We start from the raw sequence: 21,557 nt of genomic DNA, 5'->3' as shown, positions 1-21,557 counted from the left end.
GATTTATAAATAGCTAAGAGTTGAAAACATTATGAGGATTCTTAGCTATAGTTTGCCTAATTACGTAGCATAACTATAGTTTTAGTAGCTATTGTATATCTCACTAGAAAATTCATTATTTTCTACAAATTGGACTCTTAACTTAATTAAAGAGGTGATAATTTAGGTTATTAAAAAAGAAAAACAATCCCACAAGGCACGAACCATTTTTATGGTATCTGATTAGAATTTCTTATCAAATATACTTTTTATCAAACTAAGAAAGTTAAAACTAACTTCCTAAATAAACATGTCAAAAAATGATTTTATATATATATATAAAGAACCCTATGCCCGCCTACATGGCGCCACTACAGACCAGAATTCCCTTTTAATTTATTTATTTCCAAAATTAGCCTTCTCTTTTATGAAAAGTTGTAACTTTTATGAAGAGTTGCAACTTTTATGAAAGGTTGTAACCTTTATGAAAAGTTGTGACTATGAGTGACAAACGAGCGAGTCGAGTCAAATATGAGTCGATCAAAAAACGAGTTGAATAAAAATGGATAAGTTACTCGACTCAACTCACATTTTAAATGGGTAAAAACGAGTTACCCAATGGATAATATGGATAACCATATTTACCCATATTATAATAGAAATCTTGTTAAAAGCTTTAAAAAATATCACTTCACTCCACCACCTACCACCCCCCCTACCCCTATCCCAAAAAAAAATGTTAAAAAAAATAAAAAAAATTACCACCCCACCCTACCAGCTCCCCCCCCCACATCCCCTACCCCCTACCAGCTCCCCCTTCCCCTCCATACCCCATCCCCAAAAAAAATTAACAAAATTTTAATTTTTTTCATTAAAAATTTTAATTTTTTTTTATAAAAAAATTACAATCCCACCCCCTACCGCCCCCCCTCCACACCCCATCCAAAAAAAAAAATAGCAAAATTTTAAATTTTTTCATTAATTTTTTTTTAATTTTTTTTAAAAAAAATTACCACCCCACTCCCTACCAGCCCTCCCCCACACCCCCTACCCCCTACCACCCCCCCTCCCTACACACCCCATCCCAAAAAAAAATTAACAAAATTTTAAATTTTTTCGTTAAAATTATTTTAATTTTTTTAAAAAAAAAATTACCACCCCACCCCCTACCAGCCCCCCCTCCACACCCCATCCAAAAAAAAAAATTAACAAAATTTAAAATTTTTTCCAATAATTTTTTTTAAAAAAAAAAAATTACCAACACCCCCCTACCAGTCCCCCCACCCCCCTATCCCAAAAAAATGTGAAAAAAAGTTTCATTTTAAAAAAAAAAAAAAAAAGACTTTCTTACTACCCCATCCTTTATCACTTTTTTGTTTGTTTGTGTGAATGCATATTTTTTACCCATTTTATCCATTTAACTACCCACTTTTAAATGAGTATTATTCGTTTTTACCCATTTTTAAATGAGTTGGATACCCAACCCATTTAAAATGGTTAAATATGAGCAGATACCCATATTAATTACCATTCTGCCATCCCTGGTTGTAACTTTTCTGAAGAGTTGTGACTTTTTTGGTAAGGCACAATAAATATTTGTTCACACTATCCTTTGTTGGCTATAAATAGAGGGGTTTCCTCTCATTTTAAAACAATGAAAATTCTGAACTTCTTCTTCTTCTTCTGCACAATTAAATATTTGATTCTGAACTACTACTACTTCTTCTTCTTCTGTACAATTAAATATTTGTATACTTTGATCATGTTTAGTGGCTCACTAACACTATTGTTTTGTATCATTACGTTGGTGAATAAAATTGTTTCATCCGGAAAGGATCTATTTCTTTAAACCTCGGGTACTAGAGGAGAATGATTTTCTTAAGGAAACATTATGCATTCAGTGGGCTCGAATTTTCCTTTCTGTTTCATTTTATTGTTACAGATCCTGGTTTATTTTTTTACCGTCATTAATTTATGCTTATGATATTAATTGTTGTTTTTGAGTACATGTTTTAAAATTTGTTGTTTATGTTTCTGTAAAGTTATTGTTATACAATTATATGATACACAATGATGACTATTTTCTCACACCAAAGTACTTTTTTGAACTTTTTTCCCATTATCCCTTACTTCTCTTTCATCCTTTTCAAGGATCCGTAATGTTTTGTTTGTGCACAACTCCAATTCCAAAACACTATCATAACTATATTACATATGAAATTTGAATTTTGAAAGATTGCATTTTAATTTTATAACACATAATGACTGCATATTACTAATTGGTATATCAAATGATTATGGAACCTTTGCTCTTGATTTTAAATATATATATATATTGAAAGTAATTGATAGTGTTATACTAATGAAATTTGCAAAGAAAAAAATTGAGAAAAATATTTATTTGACTCTCTAATTAAAGACACTATGTAACCATGCATATAGATGATAAAAATAAACTAACCATTGTAAAATTTCAAAAGCAAATTAATGAATCTGTAAAATGAAATTATATAAACTAAGAGAAAAATAGTGTTATGATTTGTAATTTTGCCTTTTCTTTTAAGAAAACAAATGGTAAACTACAATTGAATAACCTTTATACTCTTAAAAACGGATTTGTATAAAAATACGATAACATCAAAATACAAGAAAGGTTCTATTCTAATAAATTTTAAAGAAGAATGTTCTAACCGCGCGAAGCGTGGACCCATTTACTAGTATATATATAAAAGACAATCTTAGGCCCGCCTATGTGGCGCCACCACAAACCAGGATTCCCTTTTAATTTATTTATTTCCAAAACTAGCCTTCCTCTTTCATGAAAAATTGTGATTTTTATGAAAAGTTGTGACTTTTATGAAAAGATGCGACTTTTATAAAAAGTTGCGACTTTTATGAAGAGTTGCGACTTTTGTGAAAATTTGTGAGTTTTATTAAATGTTGTGACCTTTACGAAGGGTTGTAAATTTTCCAAAGAGTTGTGACCTTTCCGATAAGGGACAATAAACATTTGTTCACACTACCATTTGTTGTCTATAAATAGAGGGATTTCCTCTCATTTTAAAACAACGAAAATTTTGAACTACTTCTTCTTCTTTTGCAAAATTAAAATTTTGTGTACTTTGCTCCTTTTTAGTGGTTCACTACTGACACCATTGTTTTTGTATCGATAAACTGGTGAACAGAATTGTGTTTTTCAACATTGCGATTGGAATAGTAGTGTAGTTTCAAATTGAACTCCATCACTCTGGTATGCTGATTTTAAAAAACACCCAAATAAACTGAATAGTTTTGTGTAATATTTTTCCCTTTCAAATATATATAGTAAGTTGAATTGTTGTCTAATATGATACATTCTCCTCTTAATTTTCCATTTTAATAATTACTTATGATACATTTAAAGGGGACCTTTAAAATGATATATGTAAAGCAAAAGGTAGGGCTGCACTTTCTACATGTTAGAATTATGATATTTGTTCACTTTTTCAGCCTTTTATAGTTTATTTATCGCTTCACCAACGATTATTTATTTATTAGAAAAATTAATATCTCGGGTTGATGTTCATTTGATTCCCCAAAAATATGAAATAGTAACACTTCCCGTAAGCAAAAGGATAAATTATAAAATCAACTTAAAGTTGATTGATTGAAGGATAAATGATAAGATGTTATAATTATCATTTTCCTTTACATTATTAATGTTCATTACTACGTAATCTTTCAAGATAATATAGTGTTAGAGTTTTAATGACTGATAGGTTTAAAAGTGTTATTTTATAAATTATGTGATATTAAATTTCCGCGCGAGGCGCGGGTTATTTTACTAGTTATATAGAACTGTCAAAAATATACAAATAAAGTCTAAAAATATAAGTAATTGAAATAAATATTGATAGGTTAAATCCATAGAATTGTATACTACATAATGTGAATACAAATCACAAAAAATATACAAATACCTCAATCATGCTGAAATTATACAAACAATAGTTGAAACGTATACTTGTTGATAATATACAAAAAAAATAGTAACCGATCAAATATACAAACAAAATAACTATATACAATTTCGAAAATTATACAAACAGAATTTTTCATAATTTATGCAAATCAAATATCTCAACAAATCATAAAACATCTAAACAAGAAAATTAATTAATAAATATACATGAATCTATGCCTATTTATAACTGAAAATCTGAAAAACTTGGATGTAAATAAATAAAAAGTGTATTGTTATACAAAAATAATAAGAACAACCTCAACAAAATATACAATTGAATTTATACAATTTACCTCAATTTCTTTTCCAATTGAATTGTTCTTTAGTCAGACAACAATGAATGTCGTTGCTCGGCGAAATGACACCAAAGAAGAAACAATGAAAGGTTGGAGCAGTTTTCCTCCCCCACCCCCTTTTAATTGCTTAATTACTTTCATAGAATTCCCATCATTTTACAGTAAATAATAATACAAAAATAAATAAATAAAAAAAGAAAATTGAAACCATAACAAGGAAAATAATTTTTTTTAAAAATAATTAAGTTATTTATTTTGCTGCATTAAGCTGGGTTACCTTTTTTATTTGCACGTTGATTCAAATTTTTCAAAATTTGAATTTTGATTCAGTTGAGAGATTTAAGAAGCAAATTAAATAGGTGTGGTAGAGAGAGGTAGTGTGCAGATTTGTATAAAAGAGGATAAGTGATCTATGGAATATTAGCTTAGTTATATAATTTTCCCTTCTTTGTAATACGGTTATTTTTCAAAATTTGATCCGAGAAATGAGTATCCCATATAATTTTATATGGGAATGAACCAATGCATCATTTCCAGACGTTATTTTTTCTCATTGCAAGAATATGTTGATGTAACTTTCCATTAAATCTAAAGACAATCCAAATTTTAAGAATTAGTTAAGATCGAAAAGGTCAAAATACATACATTACATTAATCAATATATAAATCATTAATTCGTCCAGGTGGACAGATGATGTTTTCATGCCACTATTAGATTAGATGACAGAAAAGATTTTTTTTTATTGGCATCAAAATGAATCCCATTTGTGATCATCATGTACATGACAAATAAAAGAAGAGGCAGGCTAAATGATTCAAAATTGTTCCCCATCTCCAAAAAAATTCTTAACAAGTTACAACACCGAAATAGTAAAATGTAAACACAGTTCCATTCGTCTAAAATAATGCTTAAACTTAAAACATAACAAGTCACTAAACACCAACAAACAACTCCTGATGATACAAGATTCTCATTGTTGTCCAACTTCAATTTTCTTTTTCTACCAGAGCCTATCAAGAGCACTGTCGACATCTCCATGCACAAAGTGTTCTCATGTCAATTGCAGTAGCACACAATGATCAATGTCATAAGATGATAAATCACCATAACAAGATCCTAAAAATACAATTACAGCTAGCACATAAAACATATATTATAGCTCCAAAAATATTAGTCAAAGAGGCATATATCTTTCTGTCGTGTCGTATAAACTAATTGAATGTCATCCACCAATACACACACACAAACTGATACTCAAGTACACAAACTCATTCTCAATGATCAATTTGTAGTTTTAGATTTGGCTGAAAGAACTGGACAAGAAGAACAGCCTTCCACTAAGAACAAGATGCATCGGCATTATAGGCTAGTGAGTCGTGTGTAATGGGCAACCATTTCTCCTCTCACGTACGTACAAAGATATGTCATGTTTTTTATAAGTCGATGAGGCACAACCACTCTTAGAAAACCCAAGTAATTCAAAGATATAAAATGAACTGTTTGGCATGCATGACTCAGAACAATCTAAAGGTAAAATTCCTTTAACATGGTATTCAAAAATAAAAAAGAACATTATCTGGGTGCGAATAAATCCGTAGAGAACATAAATGGTGAACTAACCAGTGAATCCTCCCAGACTCATCCAAATGCCCAACATTAGGCTGCACAGATTCCTGATCCTTGGAAGTGATCAGTCTGTTAGTGGTAGAGCTGCATCCATATGACACGTTAATAGTCTAGATATACATGTTTATTATATATATAGATGAAGAGAGACAACTGAATCTAATCCAAAGGGTTAGGAAGTAAGAAATACATACCACTTCCTAGGGATGTAAATTAAAGCTCCATGTTTTGTCCCTCGTCACGTCCTTCTGCATCTTGGAAGTTTCTTTACACGAATAGAGACTGGATATATGTGGAAAGCTTCTGGGTTTAAAAGGAAAAGCAAATTAAAATACAGGTCACAAACAAAACAAAATCTTTTTTTCAAGCCTACATTAGGCAATTCATATTTACACAATACACAAGTAACTTGTGAAAAGTAAAAGCAATTGAACTTCCACCATCCAACTCCACACCACATGATACAAGTTTGAATCAAATGGAAATGTCAAGAGTTTGAGTTATTTGGGGATTAAGAGATCAATAAGTTATAAGTGGATATATTATAGTTGCGGAAGTGTGAGTACAAAGTTGGGTTGATAACAAAAAAATTATATTTGAATAATTGAAACATGTTAACATGATATTGTATTGGGATGGAAGGAGGAATTGTAAGATTTATCAACAGTGCAAAGCATAATACTAGTATTTTCATAACCGGTCAATTTGCGCACACATAAACTAATTGACTTAGTAGTATTTTTAATTCCACTAAACTCAAACCTCATGGATCTCAACCACAACAGTGCTTCGAATCATACACAATCAAAAAAGTTGAGGTACAGTTGAATCAATTAGGTTGGTTATACATTCCATCACATAGTTTGTTTGTTGAGAAAAATACTACAATATTGATATTGGATTGGAATTACAAAGTAGTAAATAACTTATCACAAACACTGTGTCGTGGCAAGCCACTGCCTTGAAAGCGATTTCGGCCCGACTCTGGTGCAAATCGTAGTAGCCGATCGCTCCCCAAGGTTCCACAGTTACTCTCAAACACGTGCACTCGTGGCTGAAAGTTTGGAGATTGCCCAAAACCAATTGCCCAAAAATATTCTAAGGATAAGAAGAAAGGATGGAAATGTTTTGTTTTCCTTTTGTTGTATTTCTTAGCATTCATAAATGCACTACTTATATAGGAAATTTCTATAGGAGTTATTGTAGAGTCAAGAGTTAATTTTGATAACGCATTGTGAATGTTAATGGCATTAAAGGCAATTACATCACATTCTATAGAAACTCTTGTTTTGTTTTGGAACGGAAAATTTATTCTCTTTGTAACATATTTTACTTTGTGTTCTTTGCATTACAATAAATGAATAGGTGAGAATTAATATCACAAGTTTGTTTGTTGGAAAAAGGGCATGATATACCCCTCAACTTTGTCATTTGGAGTTGATATACCCTCGTTATGAAAGTGACTCATATATACCCCTACTGGTATAGAAATAGCTCACATATACCCTTTTCTCTAACGGAAGTGAAAAAATTAATTTTAGTTTAATTTTTTAATAATATTTTAAAACAAAATATAATCCCATATAGGTATACTTAATCCTCCTCAAACATATATTTTTTTGACTTTTTTTTGTTTCAATGACTAATTTAGATTTATTATTTTGATAGTCAAATTTATTTATGTTTCACTAATATTCTTGTAAAATTTATAATATATGACCCAATTTTTTTTCCAAACACAAAAACTAAATTACAATATAGCCGAAAAATAGTTTTAAATTATAATATAGCAAAAAAAAAATTGTTTTAATTTTTTTTTTCTTACATTAAGGAATAAAATAAAAAATAAAATAAGAATAAGAAACTCAAATAATGATAATCAAAGAAGTCAAAAAAATAATTTATGTATGAAAAAGATTAAAATATACCTTGAACTTTGCTAGAAGGATCATATATACCCCTAAATGATTTAAAAAAATAATTAAAGGTTAAATATATATATTTAAAACTAATATTTTCACTCTCGTTAAATGAAGGGTATATGTGAGCTCATTTTGTAACGGTAGGGGTATATGTGAGCCGTTTGTATAACGATAAAGGTATATATGAGCCACTTTCATAACGAGGGACATATCAACTCCAAATGACAAAGTTGAGAGATATATCAGACCCTTTTTCCTTATTTTTTTACCGCACATCAAATTAAATTTATACAAAAGAAAGAAATAGACGATTACACTATTAAATTGGCAAACAAAAAAAATACTCTACAATTCTACACGTGGAGTGGAAGGGCTGACAGAGACCAAAACAACCAGGAGAAGACAACACAAAGCATGGCTGCTTAAAGCTTTAGTGAGTGTTTGGATCGGCTAAAAGTTGGTCAAACGTACTTTTAAATTAGTTTTTTTACTTTTGCAAGTGTTTGACAATATATAAAAATAACTTAAAATAATTTAGGAAGTGTTTGACAATGTTAAAAATAACTTACAACAAGTTAAAAATCAAAAGTAGGTCTCCCTCTACTTTTTATTATTTAACTTAAAAGTCATTTCAGTTTGACTTTTTATTTTTAACCTAAAAGCTATTTTTTTAAGCCGATCCAAACGTGCTCTTATACCTCAAACCCTAAATCACCTTCGATTGACTTGAATAACCCTACTTCTTTTGCCTAATTACCTAAACCGCTTCTCACCCATCACCCCTCCCACCCACTGCTATTTAAAAGATGGTGCCCGTTTCCATTGCCTTAAAAAAATAGTACTCTATAGTTTTTTAAGTCAAAAATAAAAATTTATTTTTGGTTTTAATTTTTAATTTTTTTTAAGTAGGAGTGTCAAATGGGTGGGTTAAGTTGAAGTTGGAGATATTAAAATGGGTTGAAACAGAAATTGGGTTGAGTCCTGACTCACCCAAGTTTACTTTGTGCTCAACTTAGTTGGGTTCAAATGGGCTTAAAAAACAGGTTGGGTCTTGATCCGCTTAATCTCAATAATTTTAATATATTGATATTTAATTTTTATAACCACAATTTGAATTTTAACTCAAGAAATATTGAAAATATAAGTTATAAATGGATAGATAAATTCTATAAGATATAACATAGATAATAATTCATACATTCAATATAGGAACATATATTATATCAATGAAAATAGAGAGTTTTAAAACGGGCTGAAATTAAAGATTAAATTGAACTCAATTGAAGATTTTCTTAAAATGGGTTAGGACTTGAATGGGTTGAGATTGAACCCAAGCTAAATTATCTTGAGTTCAGCCCTTAAAATTCTAGATGGGTTACCTATAATTGAGCTCATTTTTGACGAGTTGGGTGGGTTATCTATAATTGAGCTCATTTTTTACACCTCTAATTCTAAGTTATTTTTAATCTTTGTCAAACACTTTAAAAAAATTAAAAATGACTTAAAAGTAGGTTTGACCAACTTTTAAGTCAATCCAAACAGGTTATTAGCTTATAAGTATTTTTATTTCTTATATTTCTTTTGTAACCATTAGAGGTGGCATGGTATGATATACATCGAATTATTATATCATATAAAAAATTTTGATACTATGATTTAGATATTATGGTATTTGATTTGGATGTGATATATATTTTAATTTTTTTTTGTATTCGATACAATATTTGATATTGAGAAATGAGATATCAAAATACTGAATACCATATCAAAGTATATAATTACATAATATGTTTAAAATAACAAATATGTAATTTAGTATTAGTAGAAACTAAATGTTGAGAAGTTAAAACTTTAACTATTTTATTTTGATTGAAATGTATTTTAAATATAATTGAGTAACAAAAAGAGTCTGTACTTTATATATATTTAAGCACTTTGTATACTACTCATGTACTATTGTACATTTTCATTATTTGACTTGAAAGTCGGTTTATATTTTATTTTTTCCTTTGTCTCAGCCGCAAAGTTAGTCGTTTTCCATGCACGTGGCCTCCTTTCCCCCTATTTCAACCCTTTTCAATTTGCTTGGCATTTATTCCATTTCAGATATTCTATTTCTTTTTCTTTATTTGTTCCACACAACTCTTGTTTCAGTTTCATTTTGTATTGTAATATCGTATTTTAAAATAAAATATATTAGAGATGAAAAGCTTTGTTCATTAGGACATCTCCAACTCTATTCTCTATTTTACTCTCCAAATATAGAGTTCTCTATTTTTTTAGACAATTAACTCTAACCCAATTTTCTATTTTACTCTCTAAAAAAGAATCCTTTTTTCTCTCCTCAATATTTTATTATTATTTCTATTTCATTTTTATTTTCTTATTTCATAATATAAATCATTTCTTCTTTTTGTAAATAATCACTCTATAATCTTTATGTAATACAAAATTTTATTTTATTTCAAATTCTTCATTTAATATAAAATTATATTTTAATCTTAATTTCTAAATAACATAAATTGCAATAAATATTATATATAAAACATATTAACGAACAATTCAAATATAAGTGAAATCATTGATGAAATATAATTACATCATAAATATTGTATCATCGTAAAATTTATTTTAAATTTTACATAAATACTCAACTTTCAAGACTATTGTTACTCTCATAAATGTTCTATTAATGTATTACGGAGTTCAAAATAAGCAATTTTTTGTCCTTATTTTTTTAGGTGTTGCTAAAAATTGTTTAAATTAACAATTTCATCTTGTATCCAATTATTTCGTGTACTAATTGACTTCTCCCTATTCCATTTTGAACTATTGCATCAAATAATTTCATGTTCATTAAAAATTGTAGTTTAATAATTTATCACTATAACATGAAAGTAGATTGTTTGAATTATCATGTAAATTTTGTGCATACTTCATAATGAAAAAAAAATTATAATTTAAATTACATATTTAAAATGAAAAAAAAATTAAAAAATTAAATTAGATTTTTTTTTTAATTGGGGATGTAAGTAGTATACTTATCAATAATATGTTTTAGATGTTATATTACTTAGAAAATAATTACAAATATTAGAGACTTAATCAATAATCTTATATAATATAAATAATACTAAAATAACTTTAAATGACATATTTAAAGTGACAATTTTTTTTTAAAAAAAAAATAGAAAAATTATTAATTATGGTGGAAGTAGTAACTTGTTAATAATATATTTTTAGATGTTATATTACATTAGAAAATAATAACAAATGATAAAGACTTAATTAGTAATATACTAGAAATAATATTAAAATAATTAAAAAGTAAAATAGAGAGGTGAATAGTTGTTCTCCAAATTTGGAGAACTACTATTCACCTCTCTATAAGTAAAGAATAGAGAGTGAAATAGAGAGTGCTTGGAGAACTCGTTCTCTATTTTACTCTCCAAATGGAGAACTCATTCTCTATTTTACTCTCCAAATATAGAGAATAGAGATGGGTTGGAGATGGTCTTAGAGTGTAAAGAAATTTAAAAATTGAAATTTATTTGATCATAAATATAAATTGAAAATATTTTTTAATGGTTAAGTGAATAGTGTTATATACTTAAATTTGTTCACATTTTGTTGTTGTCTTTTTATTTTAAATATTTGTCTTACTTCCCTTTTTAATTTATCATATATTCAAAGATTATGTTTAAGATACTATAAATCATTATAATTAACAATATATTAAGTGGCACCCACACTTAACCTCCTAAGTGGGTGAACCAATGAATTCAACTCTAACTTATATTTATTGTTCAACTTACAAAATATAAATCATAATGCGGAAGTTCAAATCTTATTAATGTAAGAAACACCAATATACTAAAGTCTATTAAATATCGTTTTCCAAAGCCTGAAAGTCATCACATCTAGGACATCTAAACCCCAAATACTAAGTCTAAGAGTATCAAAGACACCAAAATAAATAAATAAGTAATTTGTGTCCAAAAACTAAGGACATTATGCCACGATCGAGAGAATCTAACACGAGCTAGAATGAATTGCTTACCCTGAACCTGATGTGTTGGAGACTAGCTGGGGCGAGTTGAAGTCGTTGATACACTCATTGCACTCCACAAAAGAAAACGAAGAAAATACAAGTAGGGGTCAGTACCTGACAACATGTACTGAGTAGATATCATCGACCGACTCAAAATAGAAATCAATATGTATAAAGTAATTGTATAAAATCAACTATAGCACTTAGCTGGTGGAAAGAAGCAAATAACATGAACAACAACAATAATGAAGCCAGTATATAATCAGTCCACAATATCAAGAACACACATGAGGAATCAAGCCTGAATACCACGCTCTTTTGGGAAATGGATTATTTGTGATTGGTTACATTAAGTTGTTTTTTTTATATATTTTTATTTAATGTTACCGTGTCGGAACATGACACCCGATCTAATAATATTGTGCTGGTTTGTGGCACCCAATCCAAATATATATTATGCCGATTCGTGGCATTCGATCAAAATATATCGTGTCGGTTCGTGGCACCTGATCCAAATATATTGTGTGGGCTTGTGGCACCCTATCCAACAACATAGTTAATTTCTTATTCTTTATCATCACTTTCCACTACATTAACAATATTTCATCAAGTCTTCTTTATTCAAGACATCACTTTCATAGAACAAGTTCAAAATTATGAATTTTGCGGTTTTGGGATTATAGACCAATCACAACAACACATGAATTATCCAAACCACCACAACCAAGTACATAGAAAATTTCACAATATCACTCAATGACTATCAATCTCTATTAAGAGTCTTTCTATCATATAAAATAAATCATAACCTACCTCCACCGAAGAGCCGAAGTCAAGTAAGCTAATTATCTGATGCTTTCCTTTCATCAATGCTTCAGAATGTTTCCAATCTATCAAGTATGCATAATTCATAAGTAAACGAGTCTATAGACACCCATATTACTAGAGAAAATGGCCAAAAGTCCCCTTAATCTATAGCCGGATTCCCAACTACACACTCATACTTTATGAGGGACCTATTACCCTCCTGAAGTTTATAAAACTAAAATTATTACCTCCCTAAATGCTTACTTGGCAAAGTGAGTGTATTTCACTCTCTTTGAGAGAGTGAGCAGCCAAAACAATATTAAAATTTTGTTTTAAATATCTCTTTTCAATAAATATATTTATTTTAAATTATTTTTTGTTCTTATTTGTTTTCTTTCTTCTCCATAGCAATATAAATCAAATCTCTTCATCTTTCACCATCTCTAAGCCATTGTTGTCACCACTATCTCCACTGAGTTTATCATTATTGATTTCAAACAAATTTTCAAACTCATGTAAAACTCTTGCAAAATCAATCAACCTAAATCAATTATAGATAAATTTAAATATATTTATATCACCCCAAAATACTTTAGATCTGATTTGAGAAAAATCAACCTGGGTTTACTTTTTATTAAAAATAAAAAAGTAATATAATATATTAATTTACTTGATGAATTCTTTGGGTACAAAGTGCACATTCTCTTATAGATAATTTTCAATGTATACAAAAGTGCACATTTTACAGATGAACACATTGTGACTCCAACCATTTGACAACATTGTGCTCAATCTCTCTATGGAGTTCAAGAATTTTTGAACATTCCTCCCAGATTCGTTGACCGATTAAATGTTCGTATCTTCATCTCATTTGGGAGGCATCACTAGAAACTGCAGAATGGGGCGCACCAATTTTCTTCTTTCTTGCCTTTTAAGAACTAGCAGCTTGGGGGATCTGGGTTTACTTCAAATTCAATTTTTTTACTAATAGATCCTTTAATTATCAATCTCAAATCCCAGTCAATCAACTACATCTCAGAAATTGTCGCTATAAATCTCGTTAATTCATCAATCGTCGGTGACTAAGGTTTTCCTCTTCGATATTATCGATGATGATGTGGAAGACATCGTCGGCTCCTCCTCCTCATCTTCCTTGAGAGCTGCAGTGACCTCTATTAATGGCAATATTCTACCATGTTCTTCCTCTCTCCACTATTCCTTCACTTTTTTAATTTGTTTTTTTAGGTTTTTAGAGCAATGTCCAAATATCTCGGAACGAGCTCTGCAATCATCATTCACATATCTTCCTCAAAGACTCAGTTCATTATTCACCTATCTTATTCAAAGACCCAGTTTTGATGGACTTATGGTGTTCTAGTAATGGTGAAAATGGTGAAAGCGCTTTTGTGATGGAAGGGATGAGTGAAAATATAAATGAAAAGGGTAAAAAAAAATATAAAAAATGAAAAAAATAAATATATTTGATGACTTTTCCACGTATCAAATGCGTGAAATTCACATGCCACCATAGATCTGGTTATGACTTTTTGAGGGTATAATCATTTCATTTTTTAAACAGTCCAGGGGAGTGATAGGACTCCCGTGAAGTTTAAGTGTGTAGTTGGAAATTCGGATATACGTTGAGGGGGCATTTGACCATTTTCTCCATATTACTATATGTCTAGCCTAGACCCAAAAATTCACCCAAATCTATAATCAATTTCCTAAAGTTCAAGCTTAAGGGTAAGTCTCAATTCCTCTAATATCATAAATTTAATGGAATTTATATAATACAATACACCTTATATTTAGTTACCTATATCAATATATCAAAACTTAATTTATAATATGATAAAAAAATAATAATATTAAAAATTGAAGTCATTGGTTACGAAACCACTGACAGCAACAATGAACCCAATTCAATTGATCCTACCCTTTTAAATATAACATTCAACCGACACTTGTCTCAATGATTTACTAATCATTAGCACAACATTGCCTATAATGAAAGACAAATATTTCTCTCCCCAAAATCAAATGGTAACACTATATACCCACTTTTAATCCCTTATATAACACAACGATATAATAATGCAAATCCTCATCATATAATCAATATGCATAGGATAATCATGGAATTGTTGAAGTTTTACTTGAAGGCACAATCGCTTTGAGACGCCACAACTAAGGTTTGTCACCCTAGCCCTTTTTCTTTCGAAACTAATTATGTATTAAAAGTGGCAAATCCTACTAACTTATTTTAATGTATATGGGTCAAGTGATATAAGATATTAAATAAATTATGAATTCAACCCATTAACCTCCAACTAAATTAATTACTTAATTATTTAGTAAATATGCATCAACTAAATAATTTTAGTTACACCAATAGTTCAAGACTTTCATTTAAAATCTACCGAAAGAGTCTTTTATAAAATAAGAAGCTCTAGTACCCAAAACAACCTAATTGACCGTTACATCAGATACCAGTTTACCCACCGTTCATTCCAGAATGGTTAGAAGAAAGGTGAGGGTAAGAAAGGGTACCCGACTCAATAAAAAAATGGATATCTTTCGTGCATATTAGTCTCAGTCTCCCAAGTGGACTCCTCGGACGATTCTCCCATTGGACTTTCACAGAGGTAATTTTCCTTGACCTCAACTTGCAGACCTCCCTATCTAGAATAGCTATATGCTCTTCCTCATAAGATAGATTATCATTAAGAAGGACTGAATCCTAGCGAATAATGTAGTTCCGTCACCATGATATTTCTTCAACATAGACACATAAAATACCGAGTGTACTTTTGACAACCCTCGAGGTAAAGCCAATTCATAAGTCACCTTTCCCACACGCTTAAGCACTTCAAATGACCCAATATACCTCATACTGAGTTTATCTCACATACCAAAACTTACCACACCCTTCATGGGTGAAACCTTCAGCAACTCTTGCTCTCCCTCCATAAATTCCAAGTCTCTGACCTTCCGATCTGCATACTCTTTCTGCCTGCTCTGAGCTGAATAAATTTTACCTTCTCTAACGATTCCCTCAAAAGATGAGTACCACAATGTCTCATCTCAAATGCATCAAATCAATCAATTGAAGACATACACCTCCTCATATACAATGCCTCAAATGGGGCCATATCAATACTTGAATAATAACTATTGTTGTATGTAAACTCAGCTAACAACAAAAACGATTCCACAAACCACCAAAGTTAATCTTACACACGTCTGCAACATATTCTCAAGGACCTTGTCACAATCATCAAGACAAATCTTTTCTCACATAACCATGATAAAATCCTAAATCAATACTGTCTACAATCAGAAGTGAACCTGAACCAACCACCACACACTCATAATACACAAACCACCATAGATCTTATCAATGTTTCCTTCTCACAACATAAACTTTCTACGAACTTAAGTTATAAGAATTTGATCTTTAGACATAAGGTACTCATCAAGTGAGAATTTGTAACGAACGGGTTCCATCGTCATAGTACATTCAATAGGGAAAAATTTTAGGCCGGAAAACTTTTTCGTAGTATTTGAATTTTCCCAACCTAGTCCAGATTTGGACAAAATTGGAATCATTAAGGTGTAGGGAAATCTGATATCAATCGGGTAATTAGTGATTGTTTATTGATTCACGTGTTATTATGATTGTTTGTAGACCAAGAACAAGCAGAACGAATTTGAAAAAGGAAGGATCAAGTTTCTTAGGGTTTCAAGCTTGTTTCGAGGTAGGTGATGGTTGTGATTCTATGATTGTGTAATGTATGTTTGTTCTTGCTTCATTATGATACATGTATGTATATGAATGTTGCATTATTGATCACACTTGTTGTAAATGAGATAAATGAATGATGATTGCCATAAAATCATGACTTAAATGTATGATCTTAAGGATATACTTGTGATTGTGATTGTGGTGTGTGGAATAGATCGGTTGCCACATTTCGGCATAACTAACTTGGATTAGTTGCCACGTTCCGGCATAACTATGAGATCGGTTGCCACGTTCCGGCATAAACATTGGATCGGGTACCACGTTTCGGTATGCTAACTGTTTGGGTTTGGGTTCCATGAGAGGACCAATGACTTGTCATAGTTATGTATCTTGAGAAATGTGAAGTTGTTCGTTGTTCATAAATGTTGATAATATTGTATATGTTCGATATATGCATGTGATTGTATTGTTGTATTGACTTATGTATGTTGCACTTAGTGGGATAGCCGCGTGATCCTACCAGTACACGGTGGTTGTATACTGATACTGCACTTGCTCTTATTTTTGTTGAGTACAGGGCATCTTCCGACGGCTATTGACAGACCTTTATTAGAAGATCAGTGATCGCCGATTCGAATTCAAGGGTGAGCCAGTTCTTTCGGGCTGGTTTGAGTTCTATTTTTGTTTAGTCCATCCGATTCGGACTTAGACTAGTTCTTTAGATGATTTTCTTGTTTAGACTTATGAATCTTGTTAGAGTTTTGGTACATTGACTTTCAGGTTCTAGGTTATTTCTTCTGTATTTGTTTAATATTGTTGTTAGATCATTTGTTGAAGCTTATGGGATCTTTCTTATTTAGTTATTTAAACCTTCTTCCATAGCTTTAAATTGTTAGTTAGTTAGTAGTTATGGTTTCCCCACCAGAGGGTTAGTGTGGGTGCCAATCACGATGGTCTGGGTCGTGACAAAGTTGGTATCAGAGCCTAGGTTCGTTGATCTCGATGTACCAAAAAGAGTCTAGTAGAGTCTCGCGGAATGGTACGTGGACGCCTTTACTTTTCTTCGAAAGGCTATAGGACTTTAGGAAATCTCTCTATTTTCTCTTGTCTCCTTCGTGCTATAACTTGATTCCAATTAGTATCTGTCGCTTCAAACTGGTATCTAACCGCCTTCACTCTTCTGTTCGCAGATGGTTAACACTAGATATAACGGCGTTAGGCTTGTAGCTCCCGTCAATGCTCCAACTGAGGAATTTGCAGCGAGAGGTCGCGATCGAGGTAGGGGTAGATGAAGAGCTAAGGGTAGAGGCCGAGGAAGAGTGGCGCCTGCTAAAGATAGGGTACCGATCGAAATTTCTCCCCAAAATGAGGCCCCTCTCATACATCATGAAGAGATAAAAGAGGAGGTTGATGTTGAGAATGTTGAGGAGGTTGGACAAGGGGAAGAGGTGCATGCTGAGACTACCGGTGTTCCTCCCATAGACCCAGTGCTAGCTCAATAGATCATGTCATTCCTGAAAGGATTGGTCGGTCCTGGAGTGCTTTCTTCTACTCAAGCAACATAAGATCCTACTAATCCCCCTGTTGCTAGCACTACGCCTAAGGTGGGTGGGACTAAAGGTAATGATGCTTTCTTCCGTCCTTTGTTGGGTTCTATTATGACTGGTAATGAGAATGAGATGTTGATTAAGTTTTTGAAACAAAAGCCTCCTGTATTTCTTGGTTCTGAGAATGATGATGCTTATGAGTTTATCTTAGATTGCTATGAGAGCCTTCACAAGTTAGGAATTGTCCATCAACATGGGGTTGAGTTCGTGACTTTTCAGCTTCAAGGTGAGGCCAAGCAGTAGTGGAGAGCTTACATGGAATGAAAATCTTCAACTTTACCTCCACTTACATGGACCCAATTTCATGCTCTATTTCTAGAAAAATATGTGCCTAGAACTTTGAGAGATCGCAAGAAGGAGGAGTTCATGGCTTTGGAGCAAGGTGGTATGTTTGTAGCTACTTATGAGGTCAAGTTTCATGCATTGTCTAGATATACTACTCAATTGGTGACTACTGAAGAGGAGAGGATCCGCTTATTTATTAGGGGGCTAAATTCTGAGTTGCAGGTATTATCTGTTCATATGAACTCTGCAGGGAAGAGCTCTAATGAGGTAACAAACTACGTTAAGAAAGTGGAAGGGGTAAGGCGAGACGGTCAGGCTAAGGAATTGGCAAAAAGGGCCAAGAATTCAGGCAACTTGCAAGCTTCTTACTTCAAGGGGTCCGGAAGGCCAACGCTTGCAGCCAAGCCAATTCAATCCACTATGCCCGCCTCTACAGTTAATTACTCGGGAACTCCACCTTATAATTTGACGAAAGATAGCCAGAGAGTCGTGTCTTTGATGGGCGGTAGACCATCTTTTGATCGTACTTGCTACAATTATGGAGAACCTGGGCATATGAGGAGAAATTATCCCCACCCACGAGTGTTAGATTTCGCGCAGCAGCAAACTAGAGCAGTAACACCCGTAGGGAATGGTAATAATGGTTGAGGGCATCCACAAGGTAGGCGAGGAGGTAATCAGCGAGGCCGTGAGGGTAGAGGAAATGGTAACGCAGGTAGGGGTAATGAGCAACCAGGATAGTAGTTCGTCAAGATGATAGGGCTCAATGCTATGCTTTTTCGGGCAAAAATGAGGCAAAGACGTCTGACGCGGTGATCACATGTACTATTCTTGTCTGTGACCGGATGAATAATGTGTTGTTTGATCCGGGTTCTACTTATTCTTATGTATCCGTGAGATTTGCCTCCGAATTTGCTATGATTTGTGATGTTCTTGATGCCCCCATCCATATTTCTACCCCAGTTGGAAAGTCTGTCATAGCCACCCATGTTTATCGTGCTTGTCTAATTTTGTTTAAGGGTTTTCAGACTTGGGCTGATTTAGTGATTTTGGATATGACTGACTTCGATATAATCTTAGGCATGACTTGGTTGTCCCCCTATGTCACGACCCAGGGGTACCCCCTGGACGTAACATGGCGTACTTGACCCCGAAGGGGTCTCATACAAGCCCTTAACATATAATAACATAAGATAATAGAAAAGTACGGGAAAAAATTAAACCTTTTACAATCGAAGTCATTTATGATAAAAACAAGTGGGAGTCTTTCTATACATTGTCTCAAACCATCTAATACAACCTTTAAAATAACTCGTGGGACACAACCCATAAAATAGTCTCAACATGAAAATAAAAGACATAAAGGAAATATAGGTGTTGTCCTCGAAGCTATGAGGACTCACCAAGATCTTCAACTCCTTTCAACTTCTAGTAACCTATCTCCAAGAGTAGCACTCAATCTCTAATCCCTACATTTGATTAGGATGTAGGCAATATGCGTTAGTACAAAATGTTTAGTCAACATAAGACGTAAGCATAAGAGATAATAACATAGTCATAGCATAATCATCATAGTCATAGCATAATCATCACAGTCATAGCATAATATCCAACATAAGCATCATATAAACATAAGTCAACATAAGACATAGTTAATGAGCATAGGAGATAAGTCATAATCATATATGCACAATTGACCCTTACTCATATATACCATAATAGCACCATTCTCAAGTAACCTCAAAAGCATACATGTGCAAAGCAAGAATAGCATCCCATAATACCACCCAAGCCAAGTATACCTTTTTGGTCATCTTAATCATAGTCTATATACATGGTCAACTCTTAAGCTCTTCTTACCATAAGAGAACCATATTCCTAGGTAACCTCAAATCACACTTGTGCAATGTATGAAAGACATCCCATACTACCTTTCACACTAAGCATAACCTTGAAGTCATCGTAGTCATATTTACCCTACTTTGGTCTCATTACTAGTTTACTTCATATAGACGAGGGAACTATCACCTTAGTCAATCATATCATGTCAAAGAATGAAACTATAGCACAATCCTATCTAAGCATACATCATATAAGAGAAACACCTCATGAGTCACCTTAAGGCAAGTTTGTGCCATGCATGAACAAGACCCCATAATCCTACCCATGCTAAGCTAGAAACTTTAGGTTCATCATTCATGTTTATCATCTCTTAACATCATAATGACAAGGGTAATCACCTCTTAGTTATGCATGTATTGGAGAGTTATGTAGAACTACTATCCAAACTAATTATGCTCATATTCATAAATGCAAGGGGGAGTCACTGATATTTACGTAATCAAGACACAACTTCCAATGCAAATGTCTACGATCGTACAATAGTAAAGTAACCCCACCAAGGATTGGGATCGTTCCCACCGGGAGTGGTTTTGAGAATTAGTAGAAAAATAAAATTTAGTTCTAATTAGTCATAGCTAAAGACATTATCGAATACAAACATGTTAAATCTAAAGGGTGACGCAGACTTCAATTATCAATGGGGTTTTGTCACAAGTAAGTAAAAGCAAGAAAAAATGCAAAGATTACTAATCAAGGAGATGGGGTTCCTGAGATGTGACAGGAATACGGGATAAACTATACTATTGGGTACATGCTTTTGATAATAAATCTGTTAAATATTTGTGACTAGGCTAGACTATAGTGGGGGTAAATTTTCTCTGGAGGAACTTACCCCGAATCAAATGGGTTCCTCTCGGACACCCACTTGCCACATGAAGAACAACCTCCGCCTTAGCCCACTCACTCTCTCGAGCTGAGTGTGTGGGAGAAGGACTAGGGTTCACTCTCTCGAGCTGAACCTCATGTTGACCTAATCCCACCGGCCATCAATTTAGTAGTCTTAGTTTTATGACCTCTCTCTCAAGCATGACAAAAACACAAAGGTGAAATCGTATTTGCAACTACAATTTCATTAAGTTCCACCACAACTACTAAAAGAAATCACATCTAAACAACAAATAAATCATTAACAAGCAAGACCCAACAAATAATCTAACCCATATTCACAAAATTACACCCTATGAATTGGGGTTTTAGCTAGGCATGTAAAAGAGATTGAAATTTATACCAATATGAGTTTGCATTCAAATGGGTATGAAGATTTAAGTCTTAAAACAGGCCAAGAGTGAAGAATCCACAAGACCCAAGTCCAATTTCTTGAGGTTGAAACCCT

General features: G+C 32.3%; 1 protein-coding gene across 3 annotated transcripts in view; it reads left to right on the top strand.

The window, feature by feature from the left end:
- LOC125821735 (MAP3K epsilon protein kinase 1-like) overlaps positions 1-21,557 on the top strand; it is a 602,763-nt gene that overhangs the window by 514,206 nt on the left and 67,000 nt on the right. The gene's annotated exons all lie outside the window — the stretch shown is intronic.

This window comes from Solanum verrucosum, unplaced genomic scaffold (assembly GCF_900185275.1).
Source record: "Solanum verrucosum unplaced genomic scaffold, falcon-dt-bn FXZP01000210.1, whole genome shotgun sequence".
In the NCBI taxonomy this organism is placed as follows: domain Eukaryota; kingdom Viridiplantae; phylum Streptophyta; class Magnoliopsida; order Solanales; family Solanaceae; genus Solanum; species Solanum verrucosum.
This window is presented reverse-complemented; position numbering and strand designations above follow the sequence as displayed.